The 21,359-nt window shown below is 37.3% G+C and overlaps 1 protein-coding gene across 2 annotated transcripts in view; it reads left to right on the forward strand.

Annotated features, from left to right (window-relative positions):
- Nucleotides 1-21,359, forward strand: part of JCAD (junctional cadherin 5 associated) — a 566,987-nt gene that overhangs the window by 175,556 nt on the left and 370,072 nt on the right. The gene's annotated exons all lie outside the window — the stretch shown is intronic.

The following is a 21,359-nucleotide window of genomic DNA, read 5'->3' on the forward strand; positions in this document are numbered from 1 at the left end:
TTTGAATAGTTATCTACCAACCTGAAATACACCATTATTTTGAGTTTTCTGCATAATTATGCACTTTGAAGTCATCCTACAGAATTCCAGTAGAAAGCAGTGTTAATATTCATGTGGACTTCAAGCCTGCTCTGCAGTACCTTTCATTTCTATGAAAGTACAACAAAAGATAAAAAGACAGAAATGTGTCAGATTTATAGGCCTGCAGTTCACAGTTGTTTGCTAGACTATACAAAAAGAAGTCGTGACTATGTACAAAATGTAAGATTTCATACCTCTTAACTGTCCAGATTTTTGCAGAATGTCCAGATTTTTTGCCTCAAAATTTTGGTCTGATCCTCATAAAATTTTTGATTTTCTGCCAAATTACTGGGATGATCTGAGGAATTAAATTAGTAAATAATGTCATTCATTTGAGTTTCAGACTTCATATCCTTTGGAAAATGCATTCTAGTACATATCCTGTCATTCAAGCAACTTTCTAAGTTTATATATATATATATATATATATATATATATATATATATATATATATATATATATATATATAGATATAGATGAGAGAGAGAGAAATATGCTTATTGTTGCTGACAATTTTCTGATATAACAGCTCAGGTTCTGGCTATAACATTTTTCTCAAGAGTATACATTATTATAGGTAAATATGCAACTTATTATTCACAATGGTACTGATAGTAACATTTTTATTAGGGATGCACTTCAAGTGACTGAAAAGCAAATTGAGTGAAAAATGAAATGTTTCCTAAGAAAATGAACTCATTTCTGTGACACCGGAGGGTTTCTTCTCCCATACCCAAGCCTAAGTTCATGTAATCATAATATAGCAAAATCTGTATTTGTGTATTTGTGAATAAACCCATGAGAATGTTTTCTTTTTTCTTTTATTATAATATTTTCTTTTATATCATGCCAAGCAGCATTTGACAATAAATATCAAATGCATGACTTTTACTGAGAGATATCTCACCACACCCTTTAACAACAAACAGAACGCTCATGATCCAAAGCAGAACATTTAGAAAAATATTGAACAAATTCTTGCTGCCCATCCCTTAACTTTAATTAAAGGTTACTCAGACTCAGGGATAAGGGAAAACTCCCTTGTCTCCAAAACATCTGTAATATCAGAATGCTTTGAATACGTGGAACCCGAAGTAACTTGCATCCAAAAAATGAATGATTCCCAAAACATTATGTTAGTTTTTTTCTCTTTTTAAGCAGGTGGACTAACACACGACACTGTGGTGTTGTTTTCTACACCTTTCTGGTCTTGAACAAACAGGATTCTGATCATGTGATACAAAGATTTGAGCACGAGAAGTGTACAGTACATTATGTCTAATAAAACGTTAATGTAGACAAAAAAACAGCATATGATATTACAATAATTTCAGGAAGACACTGAGACGTCAGTGTTGTTTGATAGTAAATTTGAAGTTCTTGGCGCGACAGCGTCCTTCTTAAAAGGAACATAAATAAAAACATAAATAAATACTGTCTATGAAAGATGTTACAGTCTATGGACCGGCCAAGATGAAGCAAAATGAAAGTGCTATTGCTCAGTTATATGTTCAATGCAATAAAGCTGCCATCTGGAGTAGAAGAAGTTTTTACCTCGGAGACTACACTGCCCCTTTTGTTTTTTTGTTGTGGAAGAAGAGGTGCATTAAAAAAGGCCAGCATATCTGTCCAACCTCGGAGGATAGCCAGCCTAGTTTTTGCACCATAAGCAGTGTTGTAGTCTGCGTTGTTCCCTGGTTTTGCTTTGCTGCATCTCAAGCAAAAAGGGAGGCAAGGCTACAGTAATCAAGGCACAGGAGAAGAAAAATGACCCTGCTGGTAAGAAGCGGGCATTGATCTACAAGAAGAGTTTAGGATGTCTGAACATAGTGATAGCCCTATCAAAGTGATGGTCGTATGTAAGTGAGGGGTGCAGCCAAATGCACATATAATAAAAGACTGAATACAAACTAGTCCGCTACAGTTTGCTAGGCATGGAAACTAACTCCCTGCTACAAGATATAATGTCACTAAGGTCTGCAAACCTCGAGATGATTTACTTCATGCCTGTTTGCAGTGATACCCGAAAAGGTTTGTCTACATTTATTCCCTTTAGCTCAGAGCCATAGCTGTCTCCTCTAAGAAAAAGTGCTATTTGCCAAGCCTGTCCCCCTCAACCTTTCAATTGTAGTAAAAAAAAAAGATAGCGTCTGCTTTTAAAACTGTAACAAGCCAATTGTTACAATTCATACCAAAAGCAGTATCAAAATTAATTTCTATGCTGGCATTAAGAAATGAATTCAGCTTTCTTGTTTACTGAGTCAAACAGGGGCAACAGCCTTCACACCAGGTATAATTTGGGTTCATAAGTTGTGCTCATAAAAGAACTTAGTAATACACTTCATATCTCTTTGATACAGCCATGGTAAGCAACACTCTGTGACATTAAATATGCCATTAGTATTGTTTTGCAGTTCTTTGAATAGTTGATTGGTTAGCAAATGTTATAATACAATGTTTAAAGAAAAGATCTAAGTGAAACTCTGAATTAATCTAACACTCACATAGCTATTCCTCAGTGAATCATAAATTCATAAAGTGAACAGGAATAGTGTACATATATAGAGTGTAAAAAACGGTACAGTTGATCAAAAATCAGCTGATAGAAATGACTTCCTTTTTCACAATGAGATCACTGTACACTGGGGATCAGTACAAATGCCCTTTACCACTGTAGTGATATCTCAGAGTTGGTATATATAATTAACAAGGAGTTGTGGGGGGTTCAAGGATGATTGTCCCCTGCAAAAATATTGGTTGAATGCTTTGTTTCAGTCCTTTAGCATCTATGTTTTCTGTTTTGACCATGTGAAGTCGATGAAGTTGGTATTGATTTTTCTGCACATCAATGAACAGTTCCAAAACAATACACACACACACACACACACACACACACACACACACACACACACACACACACACACACACACACACACACACACACACACACACACCTTCCTGGTATGATCTTCTTCAGAAGCTGAACATACCTAAGGTTATATAGAAATAATTTCATTTATTTAGTTAGTTATTGACATTTAATTACTGGGAAAGTCCAGCTGAGTAGGAGTCTATTATCAGCACAGGCATAGAGAGAAAAGTTCTAAATTATACTAAAACATTGTAAAAACAATACTTCTGCAATCTTGAAAAATAAAACAAAAACATCTGTAGTTAAAATAATTATAACAGATTCGAAATAATATAAAACATTGGTTAAGAATCAATATAAGGTATATGACAATCATTTAATATTTAGAGAAACGTTAGACAGTATGTAGAGAAATTAAAGGTAAGTTAGTTTAATACAAATAGGAATTGCAATATGAAGTGAGGTTAAAAACAGGCTTATGGTATATTTAGAAAGTAAGTCAGGGAAGAGAATTAGATAGCAGTAAGGAAGTAAGTGAAGAAGGGAGAGTAAGGAGGTATAAAGAATGAAAAAGTACTTGTTCGCATTTAGGGATATAGTTTATCCTGGTTTTGAGCAAGAACAAAGCCAGACTTTAGCTAGGAAGTCTTTCAGAGTGGTTTTGAAAGATGGGAGGGAGGGTCTGACCTGATGGATACAGGTAAGGAGTTCCAGGCTTTAGCAGTATAAGTACAGACAATGCTCAGCAGATTTGCTAGGTTTTGTAGGTAGACAGGAGTTTTGGTCACTGGATTGCAATGACTGACTGGGACATAGTTGTGTAGAATGCGTTTTTTAATACTGGACAGACAGCAGGATGCTGTATAATTTTATATGTGGTAAAAAGTTGTGTATGTGTTAGTTGTAGTTCTAACCAATTTAGGCTTTTCAGTGCTATACAGTGGTGAATTCTGAAAGGGGTATATGCCGCAAATTTAGCAAGTTGGTTATAACATCATTCATGTTTTAATTTTTTTGAAGCCTGGAGGTTTTTTGAGGATGGGAGCACCAGAAAGAAATGTGGGGAAGAAATAAGTTGTGGCAAGTGGAGTATTAATTGCGTTGGTGAGAAAGTCTTTGGCTCTGTAAAGCATCCCTAGTTTTTGATGAGTTTTTCTTACGTAATTTTGTATATGCAGGTCGAATGTAAGATTGTTATCCATTGTCACCCCTAATAGTTTGCTATGAGAAGTGACTTTAATAGTTGTATTATCAAGAGAGAGGACTTGAAATTTTGCTTTTCATGAGAGAGAGATTTGGGGGAAAAAGTAGTAGTTTGGTCTTTTTGGGTTTAGCATGAGTTGTGAGTTACAAAGCAATGTTTTAGTGGCTGTTAAAGCTTCCTGAGTCATTTTTTGGAGATGTACCATACCTATTAGAGCCTTAGCTATTAGAGGTGTCCTGGCTATAAAATGGAGGGCACTGTTCATCCTTTTTATTTCTTTTCTGCCTGGTCTGAAGACTCTCTCTTCTTTTCTTTGTTAGTTCATCAGTGGTCTCCTATGTAGCATCCCTTAATAATACTAACTACATGTTTTCATTACTGTTACCTTGTGAATGTGTCTACATTGTGTAGTGTTGCACTGATTCTAATGTCCCAAAAGAAAATATCGCAAGAGATGCTCTTTTGGGTATCTAGTACACCAAAAGATGTTCATCTTGAATGCATTTTCTGTTTGAGAATCCCAGTGTTGATTACTGTGAACACTGTACTGAACTCAGCAAGTGATTTACAAGCCTTTACATAACACATGCACTTAGTAGCATGCTCAGCTTTTCCTTTAGTTTTGTCAAAAATACATAGCTAAAACCAAACATCCTTCCAAACAGAAACCTGATAATGAAAAGAAAAAACACCAGCAATCCTATCCTCATAAAATCAAACAAATCTGGAATTAGGAGTGTGCATTAGGTGCTGCACATGGGCGAGGAGCACAACCGATTCTCACTAGTGGCCTCCTCCTTCATTTTTTTAACTGACCACCCAAGTCTTACGATGAACATTTACATATTTTCAACTCAGTTACAGCAGATAAACATAGAATAAGTGTCTGAAGCAAGTAAACTCCTAATCTCAGCCACAATCACATAAATATTTAATTGTTTTATGCCCTAGTGCCTAGGGTTAGACATTTACTTGCTCATCCATCTTATTTATTCTGAACATTCTGTTTTGGGTTTGTGGTTATCAAACACGTTTCACAGAGATAGTAGCACTGACAACTGGCTGCACCAGAGAGTTTATTACACTCACTTCCAATTCTGGGGTTTATTGCATGTAATCAAGACCTCATATTCCCTAGTCCTTGTCTTTAATGGTTTAATCCAAAATCTACAGGACATTCAAGTAGAAAAACAGTACCTTTGGCAGAAGGAATAAAGATTTTTTTCAGTTTTTTTTCTAGTTCCAAAGAATGAAAGACAACAGAGGCCCATTTAAGAACTTACAAATATGAACAAGTTTATCATAATGAAAAAGTTCATGATACTGACAATGCAGATTCTAATCTTTCTGTTGATGTAAGTAAATTAAGCGTAATAGTGGCGATACAGTAAGCTTATTTATATATACCCATGCTTTTCCTACATTCCATTTAGGGGATTAAGGTGCCATTTCACCTCTTTGATATTTGACCTGTTTACTGTTTCTTTGATATTCACCAGAGTATCTCATGCTTATGAGAGTGCACACATAGCCCTAATAAATCCTTTTTTTTATACATAAAAAAAAAAAAAACACACACATATATATATATATATATATATATATATATATATATATAGACAGATATAAATATAGATGTTTGTATGTGTATGTGTGTGTGTGTATATATATATATATATATATATATATATATATATATATATATATATATATATGTGTGTGTGTGTGTATTTAAAGCATAATGATATTCTAAACCACAGTATACAAGAAAGTGTGTATATATATATATATATATATATATATATATATATATATATATATATATATATAAATGGGTTCTGTTCCGAAGCTCCAAATACTGAAATCTTGAATTTCAGTATTTCGAGCCCAAGAAGCCGAATCCACATAATAGCGAAAGTTTAGAAGCGTGAAATTTAAAACCTCGAATACCGGAGGTTTTGAATTTCATGCTTCTAAAGTTCCGCTATGGTCATGTATTCAGGTAAGTGTGTGTGTGTGTGTGTGTGTGTGTGTGTGTTAAGGGGTTTGGTAGGGGCTGTGGTGTGTGTCAATGTGTTTTATTGATGTGATGGATGCAGCCCCCCACATGGGGGTGCAGGGGTGCTTGCCCCTTCTGCTTTCATGTAGTAGAGTGATTGTGTGTGTTTGTGTGGTGGATGGTGAGTGTGTGTGTGTGTGTGTGTGTGTGTGTGTGTGTGTGTGTGTGTGTAGTAAAACCGCGAAATTCAAAACTTCCGATATTCGAGGTTTTGAATTTTACGGTTTTTAGTTTTCGTTGTTTTGCAGATTCTACTTCTTGGGCTCGAGATACTGAAATTCGAATTTTCAGTATTTTGAGCTTCTGAAGTGAATCCATATATATATATATATATATATATATATATATATATATATATATATATATTTTTTTTTTTTTTTTTTTCACATATTTACAAAGCTGTGGCATGAGCCAGACAGACACAACTGTCTTGTCCCTGATAGGATGGGCACACTTTTTATACCTGCCTGCACAGTCAAGCATAAAGGCTGCTAATTGAATTTGGGTCACCTGGGTTGTAGTCAATGCTTTATGTTTTACCCTACTGATGCAGACACAGTCTCAGGAAATTCTAAATTTAAATAATAACATGAATGAAATGTTCACACTTTTGCTAAAAATTCAAACATGTTTTCATTTTATTACATGGACATCCAAAGAAAAAGAAAGGTCACCAGAACCATAGCAGTACCACTGTTTAAAACTTTAATTACATGCTAATAAAATTCTTTTCTATAAAGCTTCTTTAGGCATATCAGAATGAATTAAAACATCACTTTATATATTAAAACCCTTTATATCACATGACACATTCAGTTAAAACTCAATTACAATTTAAAGTGCCAAGATCAACTTGCTTGACCATGCAATTCTCTAAAAACTGACTTTAAAGAAAGTTATAGTACCGTTTAAGCCGTGTCATATGAGCTGTAAATCGAATGATCCATTTTAATTCCTCCTTTTCTGTTAAATGTATTAACTCTCCACCTGTTATTGGTTTGTATATAACTTGTAGAATCAGAAATTTAAAACAATGTGTTATGTCTGTTTCGGCAATATGCATATAAAGTGCATTAGTCACAACCTTCCTTATTTTTTCCAATAGATGATCCCCTATTCATTCTGAGTTTATGATTGTTTTTTCCTTTGCAATATGCCTTACATTTTTTACATTTTGCCAAGTAAATAAGATTTTGAGTATCATAATTTCCATAGGCACCACATAAAAATATTACAATATTCCATGGACATCCTGAAATTGAATAGGAAATTGTCACTTTTCTTGCATTGTTTTGTGATGAGCATTACACAAAGCACAGCTCAGACATGTTCATTTCTACAACAGGACTGCAGACCAGTACAACACATCATGAACACTTTCTTTACAATTCACAGTTCCCAGGTATGAATTTTATTCTTCTCAATATTTATTTCCTTTGCTGATAGACACTATTATTCGTTTTAAACATCAATATTTACATGCAAATTACATCTTATTTTAATACAAAGTCTGGCTGTATTTCTTTCATGACAACATATGTTTATTCTGGTCACTTTCTCTCTCTCTCATAGTCACTTCTTAAAGCATCTATATTTCTTGATCATTCTTAGTTCACTTCTGAAACTTATTTTCTAACTTGGACAAATGTAGATCTATCTTTCAAATAATCATAAAGCAAGTCTTACTAATTTAAGAAATAACCTAGTATTTCTGTTACATGCATCTCCTTTCCTGAATTGTATTTCACAAGTAAGTCATACTTTTGTAATAGTAATAATAATCTCTTTGGCCTGAGCAGTGCATTGTACCAGCAACTTCTTAAATGGACTCTAATGTCTATAGTTTGCTTCTCCCAATTTTTCCATAAATATGTTTATGAACTTTCAGAACTATATATTATTAAAAATAGCTCCTTTTAATTTGAGCATACCTTTTGGTATTCCATACAGACTCTGGATCCATTAGCATCTGGCAAGACTCATGCATGTATTCTATTCTGAATGGCATCTTACTAAAAGCAATTTTTTTAAGTATGGATGCTTTTGTCATTTGTTTAAGGACCACAAAGTTCTTCTATTGCTCTGTACTCTTTTCCTTAATGGCAAATTTACTTCTTTTGACATATTCAAAATAAGCTTTAAAATATACAGCAAGTAAGCTTATAACATCTTCTTTATCCACTGGAGAAGACATCTACCCTGCTTTCGCTTTGTCAGTGCCTGGTTTTAAGTCTTCGGGCATTAGCAGATGGTCAGCGTATCTCAGCTATATCACTAATTGTACACTTAGTTTGGTTTAGCTTGACACTGCTTTTTTTTTCTCAGTCTCTTCAGTAGCTCAAAAAGTCTTGCATCGTAAGATACTTTGCTCTAACTTTACTTCAGTATGTTATTAGTAATATTAAAAATGCATCAAGCACTTCAGTAATCTGTATATAAGCTCCTAAACATTTAAGGTGTTGATGAAATATCAGAAAGAATTCTACGAATTCTGTAGCTTCCACTGGGAAATTAAAATAATTAGCTTGGATCATTCATGCAAAATTGTATAATTAGCATCAAGGACATAAAACACCTCACATCTGGTAAAGTAGAAACACTTTTACAAATGTACAAAGTAGGTAATGTTCTCTTTCATAGCTTTAGTATGTTATAATGGATCTTTGCAAGTATAAACTTTATCTGGTTACAAGTATCCATGCTGTTGACCATTCAGTAAAAATCTGTTTTTTAGATATGCTCACACGCTCTGTATGGTTTGTTTCCTTCTTGACTGTACTTCCTACAGCTAAAGAAAATTTTTTGGTAACATGGAATGAGCTGTTATGAATAAGAAGAGTAGCTAGTTCATAGGTAGGTACTAGGCTATCTGCCTGAAGGCATTTATAAGCCTAGTCAGAATGTGTTGGCTTTCGCCGCCCCCTTAGATTAGTTCCCTGTGCCTCTATCCAGTAGATCCACTGAACTGATGCCTGGGGTAAACTTTCTGTTTCCTATCCACTCGTCAAGGTTTCTTTTGAAGAGTGTTAGCGAGGAGCTCTGCCTAATGTAGATTGGAATCTTGTTCCAAAGCATGGGAAGTCTCTGGGACAGGAATCTATCCCTCCAGCACTTCTTATTTATTGTTGTGGTGAGGTTTAGATCCCTAGACCATGTGGCTCGAGGGGATAAGGTTTTATTTAGGTGAAGCATGTCCATCAATTCTGGGTTGGACATGGCCTTCTATGTCAGGCAGAGATCACTTCTGAGTAGGCGGTATGCAACTGAGTACAGCTGGAGTTTCTTCAGTCGAGCTGCATAGAGCATCTGTTTGAGGCCAGTGATCCTCTTGGTGAGGTACTTCTGTGGTCTTTCCAGCTGTTGCAGGTGTCTTGTAAGGTACATCCCAAATGGGGCGTTGTACTCTATGATGGGTCTGATGAGTGATGAGTAGAGGGGCACAATGACCTCTTTTGATCTAAATGCGAACTCTTTTGTTATTAGGTAGGCCATGTAGAAGGATTTTCTAAACACTTTGGCAATGTGATTATCAAAGGTGAGATTACTATCTACTTGGATCCCCAGATCCCTTATTATGTCTTTCGTATTTAGGGGACTACCACCTATGTGGTAGTTTGTGGGTACTTTATTTTTTCCAAAGAGGATGACTATGCACTTTTTGGCATTTAGCTTGAGGCCATCATTTTGACACCAGGTATCCGTGTCAGTGAGACCCTTTTGGAGGATGTCTGTGTCAGCCGGAGAGTCAATTATACCCCCTAATTTGCAATCGTCTGCGAACCTGGTCAGCCATAGTCCTCCTGTGTTTGCCTGTACCTCTGAGAAGTATATGCTGAACAGGAAGGGTCCTAGGACTGAGCCCTGGGGAACACAACTTGTAACCAGTTTAGAGTGGGACCTAGCTCCCGCAACTCTCACTATGTGGGTTCTGTCCGCGAGCAGGTTGGCAACCCATCTTGTGATGTAGGGATTTATGTTCAGGCTGGTGAGCTTGTCTATAATTCCAGAATGGGGAATGGTGTTGAAGGCCTTAGCGAGGTCTAGGTAGGCTGTGTGTACCACCTTTCCCTCGTCTATATACTTGGTAACTGTCTCAAAGATGTCCACCGGGTTTAGGAGGCATGATCTGCCCTTAACAAAGCTGAACTAGGTAGGGTTAAGTGTTTGGAGGTTCCCAATGTCTCTGTTAATGAGTTCCATGATGATGCGCTCCATAGCCTTGCAGACCAAGCTAGTCAGACTTATACGGTGATTGTTCCTGGGGTCTGTTGTGGCTCCACCTTTGTGGAGTGGAATAACCATTGCTGTGTGCCTCTCTATGGGTAAGTAGCCTGTGGAGAGGCTGAGTTTGAACAGTGTGGTTGGGTGAGGGGTTAGTTCATCTTTGAGCTCATGTAGGACACAGCCTGGGACACCATCCGGTCCCATTGATGCTGTGTTTTTGGCTTTGGAGAGGGCTGTTTTAACCTGAGTGTCTGTGATTTCTGGGAATCTACATTCTTCTGGTATGGTTATGGGCCCTTTTGGGGGTGAGGGAGGGGTGAAGTTTGTGCTGAACCTGTCTGCCAGGATGTTGGCGATATCGGTCGATTCAGTGTATTTTGTGCCATTCTGCACTAACTCTGAGCAGATCTGAGCATTGCCACTTAGCTTCTTGACATAGCTAAAGAATGTCTTGTGGTTATCTTTGGAGTCCTTGGCAATTTTTCTTTCAAAGCTCACCTTGGATGATTTTATGAGGGTTCGTAGTTTCTTGCTGATACTGATCACGGATGTCTTTCCTTCTTGGGATTTTAATATTTTCTGTACTAGTTTCCTCCTTCTATTGTATAGCTTGTTTAAGGCAGGAGTCCACCAGACTGGTTTTCTTTTTTTTGGAGGAGTGAGTCTTGGTTTTGCTTGGGTTGGCACGATCCATGCATTCTTGTAGGTGGCCGTAGAATGCATTAGTAAAGGATTTTGCAGCTTGGACAGCGTTATCCTTCAGCATGGGGGCTTTGAGACTTTTCACCTTGGTCTTAAGTAATGTAATGTTTGCTTTTGAAAAGTTTTTCACAGTGGTTTCCTTGTCCAGGGGTGGGGGCAGGATGTGGATATCCAAAGTGATTTGTTTATGGTCAGATCTAATCAGTGAGGGGTTGACCTCCAGTGTGGAACACCAGTCGCCCATTTTGGTAATGACCAGGTCCAATATGTTGTCACCTCTGGTGGGAGTGTTGACCAGTTGAACAAGGGCGTTTGAGTTTATAAATTCTAGGAAATGTTGGGCAAGGGAGTTAGTACTTGAGTAGTTCTCCCAGTTAATGTCTGGGTAATTGAAATCACCCAATATTCGGGTGTTTGGTAGGACCTTTATGTTTCCCAGTGTTTCCAGAAATGCAGAATGGGGGTCCTAGGTGGGTGATCTATAGCAAGCTACAATTTGAATTGCAGTTTTGCCCATTGTTAGTTGCACGTGGATGATCTCTGAAGCATCGTGCTGTGCCACTAACCTGGAGGTGTGGGTATCCTTGATGAATATGGATACGTCCCCGCCTTTTGTATTTCGGTTTGGGTTCTGTGGCCGAAATGTATGGTATGAGTTGTAGCCTGGTAGTGCTGGGGTGCTCTCTGGATCCTTAAACCAGGTTTCTGTTACTGCACATATATTGATTTTTCGCCATACTGAGGAGTGCCTCGAGTGTGTGCATTTTGAGGTTTAGACTTCTGGCATTGAGTAGCATTACCCTCAGTTTTTTGTTACTTATGCTATTTACGGTGGTGGTTTTGTCTTTTGAGCCTTGCCTAAAAAAGGCACTATGGGGATGGCAGAAGCCTTGGCCAGTATTCGAAAGTCTAAGGGTGACAGGCGCAAGCCATCTCTAGTGAAGTAGCATGGCTTGTCGAGCATGTCATCCCAGGTGGACAGACACTGGATCCCCTTTGAATGACACCAGAGACTTAGCCATTTGTTGAAATTGAGAATTTTTTTCTTTATACCTTGGTATCATTCTTGGTGAGGGCAGGATGCTACTCAGGGTCGGGGTCATACCGGCCTGGGCTACATGATCAGAGAGCTCCTCCATGTCTCTTTTCATGTAGTCCAGGGAGGTACAGCTCAGGTCATTCACACCAACATGGAGAATGACAGAGTCATATTTGTACTTGTTCTGGAGTGACCTGAGTACTTTTGTTATGTGGCGGATCCTGGCACCCGACAGGCAGCTAACAGTGACCTTCTCCTTATTCAGCCTAGTGAGTGGGACGTGAGTGTGCCTGACTATAGAGTCACCTATTACAAGTATGTTGGGTATGTTATTTTGCCTTAAGGGCTGTGATTGCATGGCACACTGGTTTTGTGAAGTATGTGTTTCATGGTTTGTGTTGGGGGGTGGAGGTTGCTTGGATGTTTGTTTTTGGAGGTCTCTGTTGGTTTTGCAGATTTTTATTTAGAGCCTCCGAGTATGTTTTCATGTATTTATGTGTGTTTTTTGACAGTGCTGGTTTAATGGGTCTATGTGAGACTGGTGGTGTGATGCAAGTATTTCCCTTCTCCTCTTGACTGTCTGATCCAGTTTTGGGTTGAGAGAGCTTAGCCTCCAGTTTGGCTGTATAATTGCATCTCTCACATATGTTAGTGTTTGGTGGTAGGAGGAGAGGGTTGTCTGTGTACATGAGGCAGTTGTAACATTGCCTCAAAATGCTCAGATTCACCAGTTGGACTGGAGAGTACACCTGAAACTGCCCTTTGGACATGCCTGGATAGGTACAGTGAACTGTTTTACTGGATGGCTGGTAAGGTCGAATAGAGAGCCTTGTCCTTCTGTGCAGTACAGGAGGGTCTAGTGCTTGGGTTTATAAGTGCTTGCTATAAGTTTTGAGCAAGTGCCGGGCTGAGAAATGAATGGCTTGAGTGCTTAAGTTGAAAGTTTGTCTAGTTCCAATGGAAAAATTGAAGAGGAGACTTTGTGGAGCCATGAATAGTTTTACCCTAGCTAGCCCGGCATGCAAAACCAGGCAAATGCAGAATTTATAGCAGGGAAATGAAAGAGATAGAAATTAGCCCAAAATGGCCAATAAACTATTAATTTCTGGGCTGAAACCACTCCTCCAGGGACAGATAGGCTGCTCAAAACTCCCCTCTCTCACAGGTGAACAGAGAAACTTCCTTCTATCCAAGTAAGGTATGGGCAAACAGAGAGTTGTAACACAGCCCTGTCTTCAGCACTAACCTGAAAACTGGACTATACTAGCTTAGAAAGGTGGCAAACCAGTATATTCTTTTTTTTTTCAGAAAATAAAGCAGATGCAATCAAAAAAAATACTTTAATTGGACAGAAAAGGATACTTATTGTTATATATCACAGATCAGAGTTGTACTCAATGCCCCTAGTAATAAAGTAGGAAGAAACACAAATACAGTAAAAGCAGATGAATAAAGTACAATATATATATATATATATATATATATATATATATATATATATATATATATATATATATAACAATAGAAAACGAACAAACTGATTTAAACAAGTTACCCAATTAACCAGAAAAAAAGCTCAAAACTGAGCCCTGTTCCAGCAGTCTTCAATCAGGCAAGTTCTAACTGCACACTCCTGCTACTAGGGTGCAGGGGAACCTTCTCCAATAAAAAAATGGCCTGGATCAGTGCTCAAGTTATACAAACAAAGCTAGATTCAGCAGGCCTGAATCTGGTCTATGCTACAGCAACAAGGCGCACCAATTTCAGAAAGAAACAGTTCAAATAAGCAGGCACAATAAGCCTGTGAACAGAAATTCCCAGCTCAGAAGGACAGAATCCAACCTGTCCTCCCACAAGAGTGCAGACCACAAACCCTCTTAATGTAGAATAACTGACCTGAAGCCCAAGTGCTTAAGCCAGAGCTAATACACTTTTATAGAATACCAGACACTGGGCCTTTAATCAGCAATTCCCAGCTTAGAAGGATGTAAGCTACCTGTCCTGCCACAACAGTGCAGACCACAAACTTTCTTAATGTAAAACAGCCTGTATGAAGCCCAAGTGCTTAAACCAAAAGACTTAGAATAACAGTTACAATTTAATCTGGCTACTACCAAGCAATAATAAATGCAGCAGAATAAATAAAATTGAGTACTTTTAAGAAAAGCAAAATAAAGTGGGAGGAAGCACAAATACAGTAAAAGCAGATGAATAAAGTGCATTTTTTTTAATGCAAGGAGAGAGGAAGGAAGAACCTAAAAGTGGGTTGATCTTCTCAAATCTTCTCTCTATATTAAGTAGCGTGAACACTAGACTCAGAATATGATCTCACTGTACTCAGTTAAGTGAGCAAATGAGATGGACCCAGGAGGAGTGTTCTAATACAGACTTATAGGAGGGGCGGGCAATTCCAGGGCCACCAACTCTAATACCAGCACAAGAACAGGGAGGGTGGGTGTGGAACTAACTGCAGAGAAACACACAGCGCACTATTCAATGATACACACAATTAGCAAGTCTCTCAGAAGTTGAGCATAAAATGATTTCTCAAACTTTGTGGCTAGCACAAGTACAGAGGAATCCCTCTAGGCTATTAAATATCAGATAACAAAGAAGTGATAAGACCACCAACCTCCTCTTACAGCAGAGAGACACACAGCACACTGTTCAATGATACATGCAATTAGGAAACAGAAAAAATGAAAATACAGTACTTTTAAAACTGCAAGTTTGTACTTAACAGAAGACTAAAATACACTACTGCTAGTTTCTCTAAATTTAGCTTCTAATGCAGATGTTTGCAGACAAGTAAGTCCCTCAGAAGTTGAGCATAAAATGATTTCTCAAACTTTGTGGCTAGCACTTAAAGTACAGAGGAATCCCTCTAAGCTATTAAATATCAGATAACAAAGAAGTGATAAGACCACCAACCCCCTCTTATAGCAGAAAGACACACAGCACGCTGTTCAATGATACACACAATTAGGAAACAGAAATACAGTACTTTTAAAACTGCAGGTTTGTACTTAACAGAAGACTAAAATACACTACTGCAAGTTTCGCTTAACGTCAGCTTCTAATACAGATGTTTGCAGCCAAGCAAGTCTCAGAAGTTGAGCATAAAAAAAAAAAAAAAAAAGTGGTAGAGGGCCCAAATCAATAAATAAATATGTACATCCTTTAAGCAAATCATGAGCCTGAACCTTAAAATCAGATTCCTAGTAACCCTTTCATAATAGTTAACCAGAATCAGGATGTACCCTTGGCAAAGTAAAACTGCTGTGGATTTAGCCTGTTGAGATTTTTAACATCATAGTTTATCAGGTCAGTTATTATATATATATGTTCCATGACTTTGCAAATAACACTTCTCAGACTAACATTTTAACTGTGACAAAGTGTTTTGCTTTTATGCATCAATTGTTTAAAGTTAAATCTTATTTATTTGACAATTTTCACTGACACTATTTTCCAATATCACACACTATTGTTTCTTATGTTAATGAATTGTATATCCCATTCATTTCATTCTTTAACTTTATTTTATTTTATTTACATTTGTTCACCGGGAGTGTCCAACTGGACGTAGGTCCATTTTCAGCGGAGGCCCACGGAGAAAAGCTCCACAGTTAAAATAGACAGACAGTAGTTACATTAGATTACATAGCAATTAACAATTTAACATAGCAATTACTTACAACATATTTACAGATGAACATAGTACATCAGTAGACAACTAGAATCTTTATCTGTGAAGTACATAACAGACATTAACAAATGTTACAATAAGAAGTTCCTGCTGTATAATAAGTACTAGGCTTATGAGCATCTGAGCTTGCTATAATCAAGGTAGTTAGTGGAGTGGAAAGAAAGGTAGTGGTTGAACTTAGTAGATTCAATGGGAACATATGCCATCACAAAGAACAAATGGCTGATAAATGGCATATTTTTCTTTGTTTCACAGTATCTCTAAAATGTTTGTTCTGTGCCTACAACACTCTATTTTTTCACTCTCAAAACTCAAATGTATTATAAATTGTAGAGCTTATTTCTCTGTAAAATGCCGAAACAAAGCACATTGTACTTCTTCAAGCTTCTGAGGTGTATTGCGTTCAGTCAGAACTAAATAGTTTGTGGAGGAATAATTTGTAATTTTCAGGTAAATTACCACAGAGAAAAGAATTGTCTAGTAGGTGTATATATATGCCATTTCTCAAGTGAAAGATAATAAAAAAATGTGTATTTTTTCAGACATTGTCTAACATTTGTTATGTAAAAATGCGATAAGGACACGAGAAACATGACTGCATTTTGCCAGCCTCACCAATGTTTAAATTTAGACTGAATAAAACATACCAGATATATATATATATATATATATATATATATATATATATATATATATATATAGGTTTATTATCAAATGACTGAAAATCAAAAGACTGAATCCCAAAAAGACTGAAAATTCAAAATATTGAATACATTTTTAATGCAAGGGGCAAGACCCCCACAGCCCCTACTAAATATATATACCAACTCCAAGATCGCATGACAGTGGAGAAGGGGCAAATTCCATCATTCAATATTTTGATTTTCAGTCATTTGATAGTAAACTATAGATATATATATATATATATATATATATATATATATATATATATATATATATATATATATATATATATATATATATACACACACACACACACATATATACACACACACACACACACACACACACACACACACACACACACACACACACACACACACACACACACACACACACACACATAACATTTGTAGATCGGGAAAGTCCAACTAGGAAAGAGTCTGTTTTCAGCAGAGGCCCAGGGAGAAATGCTTCAGTTTGAGATGTGGGAGGAAACCTGAGTACCCAAAGGTAACCCACGTAAATACAGGGAGAACATGCAGACTCTGCACAGAAGGCAACCCAGCCAAGAATCGAACTGGAGATCCTCTTGCTGTGAGGTGACACTGTTAACCGCTGCACCACTGCGCTGCCCATATGGAATAACACAGGACTCCTCATTTACTCCAAAAAGCATTTCTGAGAGCATAGAACAGGTCACCCAGCTGTAAGCATCTTACCATCCAGATTTTTTTTTTAATCTGCAATACTTTGCCACCTTGCTGCATATATTTCCTAAAATTTGTTGCAGGTGGCAGAAGGTTTTCCCTATGAGGTCTCAGAGAACCCTAGATCATTGTTTCTGAGATGAACAATGGCAGTCTGCTCCTTTCCTCCAGTGATGATCCTTTCTTTGTACAGGAGTTCAGAGCATGATGGATACCTTAGACTTGCTTAGGCCCCTGTTCTGTCCTCTCAGAAATGCTTCTTGGAGTTAATGAGGAAGATTCAAGAGGTGTCCTGTGTTATTCCTCCTATAGAACCAACTAGTAAGTATGCCGAGTATTCTGCAGGCATTCAAAATCTGAGTCTTTTACCTCTAAGTAGCTGGGTGACCTCTACAGTCATCTGACTGATTAGCTAAAATAATTATGTAAGCTTCTTACTGCCGAGATTTATTTAAATCTCTTCAGTTCATAACATACCGCAATACTTTGTCACCTTGCTGCTCGAGAAGTTGTTTAAAGATTTGGACAGATATGACAAGACTATTTTTCTGCTTTATTCAAACTTAGGGCCCTTAGCTATGCATCTCACATGTACCAATTCCAGACGACTTGGTGAAGTATGCCCCTGAAAACACAAAGACCTCTCAGTGTCTCTGCCAAAAGTGGACCTTGATGAGACTCTGTTTCTGGCCACCTTAGTGGGTTATCATATGTTCTGCTGCATCTTTTTTAATGAGCAGAGTATCTCATAAGGGCCAGAAACCCAGGTATGCACCTGTGTAAATAGCATGGCTGATACCAACCACTCTAAAAAAAGGAACTTGGGAACATTATCTTGGATTCTCACTTCTTCCAGAAGATGCTGTTCAGTTGACCCACTCAGGACTGCTGTCACCTTCACTGGAGGAAGCTGGCTGTTATCTCAGGGGTGGGCCAATATGGCCCCTCTCCTTCTGCTTTTTTTTCTTTGAAGTTCAGACTGTCCTAAAACAGGAATAGACCTTGTTGCCATCCAAAGAGGTTCCCAAGAGTTTTGTTCATACCTCTCAACTGTCCCTAATTTTGACTCAAATTTTAGCTCTGTCCCTCTTAATCCCTCGTAAAATTAGTGACTTTTGGAGGAAAGGTGATGAATTATACTTAATGAATAATGACAATAATTAAGAGTTATAGACTTCTTTTACTTCAGAAAATGTGTATTAATTCATATGCTCTGATTCTGTCAATGTTTCAAGTTAATAGCACTAATATTTTAAAAATGTCCCTGATTGTCCCTGATTTTTTCTTGACTTGTCCCTGATTTTGTTGAAATTTGTCCCCGATTGGTTGAGAGGTCTGGTTGTGTTGCACAGCTTTATCCTTTTTAGCTATGACTCTTACAAGGTTGATACCACTGGCTGCTTAATTGTATTTTGACACTGGTCCTTGAATGCAGATTTAATGCTGTTTCTGCAAGTTTACCTTAGACTGGAGCAGCATAAGAAAGGACCAGTAGGTTCTAAACTTGGTCACACTTGGCCTCATTCTGGAGCTCACCGATCTCTCACTGGGAAGACCACAAAGAGCTCTATTGATGGATTGTTGCATAGTAGCAGAGCTATTGTGAAAACCCCAGATTCTGCAGCTCAGAGACTCTGCAGAGGTGGCCTTACTTTTGGAAAACAATTGTAGGTTTTACCCTCACTTCATTCTAGTCCCAGAGGGCGTGTGTGAATTCTACAAAAAACAATCCACAGAAGGCACTCCAGTCAAGGAAATTTATATTTAGCACTTTCGTCCAAAGACTTCATCAAATTAAAATGACAAAATGTCAACCAACTTTATATACTGTTATACGTACTGAATCAAACAATTAATTAAACAATCAAACAATTAAAATGTAAAAACTTTAGCAAAGCAACTTTAAAGCAACATTACACAATATGACACATGTACTTATAAGAAGCACGTAATACAAATGCTGTCATTGTTTCCAGGATACTTATCTGTTTTGTAACCTAGGCTGCCAAAAAGTTTCACTCCTCAAAAGCAATTTTTTTATAATCACCACCCATTATATCCCTAGGGACTGAATCTAACACAAAAAATTAAACTGTTTGAAATCTACACATACAGTAGAATTTTATAAAGAGCATTGTTAATTTCACAGTGTTTAATACTATACAGATGTTCCCTTATTCTCACTTTTAATTTTCTTGTAGACATATCTATATAAAAAGACTGGCTAGAGCAGATTGCAATGTAAAAAACACCAGAGGAATCACAGTTAAAATGACTGTTACAATGTGCTTATTAATATGAGACAAAAATACTGAAGAACCCTGCAAAATAAAAGAGCACATATTACAAAAAACACATTTCTACATGCCAGGATTTTTGTCAGTCTTAGCAGTCATGGCTATAATGTTTGTTTCTAAATATTGTTTTAGAGACTTGACATTCTTAATTACAGACCTAGGTTCATTGCATACTATTTTAATAATATTCAGTCAGCCTTAAACATGTTCTAATTCTGAATAAGAATAGATCTAATACCTGAATCATCCACAGTCATGCACAGACAAAAAATATTAGTGTAACATTCATCTGTCTTATTGTTAGAAACAGTGGCCCTAGTACCCCTGTTCTCATTAGTTATGCCAACAGGCAATATTGGTGAAAACTTGTCCTTCCACACCAAACTATTTGCTAGAGCATGGTCCTTAAACAAGATGATGGACAACCACAAGACTTTCTTCACTGTAGAAGTCATAAGGGTTTGTACCATTTGAGAAACTTGGTTTAAGGACATTTTTATTATCCATGTTATTCCAGTGTATGATGCCTTCCCCTCCTTTAGGCCTGGTGAAACTGGAGGGGGGACTATCTCCTACATCTGTATCCGTTTCAACACATGATTACTTAACACAAGCCACAAAGGAGAGTTAACAGGAAGCTTTGTGCCCATCATTAACTCAGGTTACCACTCTCAGTGGGTAAAATCCGTTTCGTCACTTTGTTCTTGTCATGTCAGACTATGACACAGTGCTCCTGACCTTGAAACTAAAGGGCAACATTTTGCAGAACATTTCCAAATTTAGATTCTTTCTGCATAGCATAGGTCTCAGCCTCTTAAGAGACTGATGTGGACCACAGACCATGGCAATGTGTGGCAAAGAATCAAAATGTGGTATACTTTAACTTTGCACAATGTGAAAACGTGTCATTTCCATGGTGCCTTCAAAAGTACTCTGTCATCAAACAGTATTAGGTTAAAGTATATATCAAGCAAGAGAGAATAGTATGTGCATAATGCTTCTACTTCTTTTAGCAGAGAACAACATAGCAGAATAAATGTAAGCATTTTGCTACGGCATACTTTTCTACCCCCCCCCTTTCAGACATATCCCTCATGTCCCTTTTCGAATGACAAATGTCCCTTATTGCAGTGTACAACAAATCTAAAACAAATCATGTTTACTTTAATAACATCATACAATTCTGTTCTCTCTTCAGTGCTCTTTCATTACACAAAAAACAAATGATCCTTATTCTAGTGTGGTACAACAACAAAAATAAATAAATAAAAAAATAATTATTAAATAAATGAAGTCATGTTTCCATTAACAACATCACAAATGTTTATTCTCTCCCTCTCTCCACTTCTCTTAAATTCTAGAAGAAAACAGCACTATTCCTAACTTTGGCTTAGCCACTAAACAAAGTAAAAAATAATAATAAAATAAAAAGTAGTCACTTATCTCTAGCCAAGCCAGGTACCTTATATGAACAAGTTCCTGATCTCACCTCCAGTACATCCTTTGAACCATCTCTGTACTGCCCAAATCATCTTACTTGGTACCCTGTCAAATGCTTTCTGCAAGTCTAGGAATGCCCAACTGGATGTTTTTCTCAATTCTAGCTTCTCAACTGTCTCACTGTAAACACTGAGTCAGTTGTGCTGCATTGTAAGCTGCCTAGTATGTATAGTGATTAGTAAAATGTCAGGCAGAGGAGCACAGAAAGGGCAAACATCCTGTCTGTGGAGTTAGTGGTCTTGCGGACATGGTTCTGAGAATGTCAATAAACGTTTATGGCA

This window comes from Protopterus annectens, chromosome 15.part0 (assembly GCF_019279795.1).
Source record: "Protopterus annectens isolate FY-2018-M chromosome 15.part0, PAN1.0, whole genome shotgun sequence".
NCBI classification, from domain to species: domain Eukaryota; kingdom Metazoa; phylum Chordata; order Ceratodontiformes; family Protopteridae; genus Protopterus; species Protopterus annectens.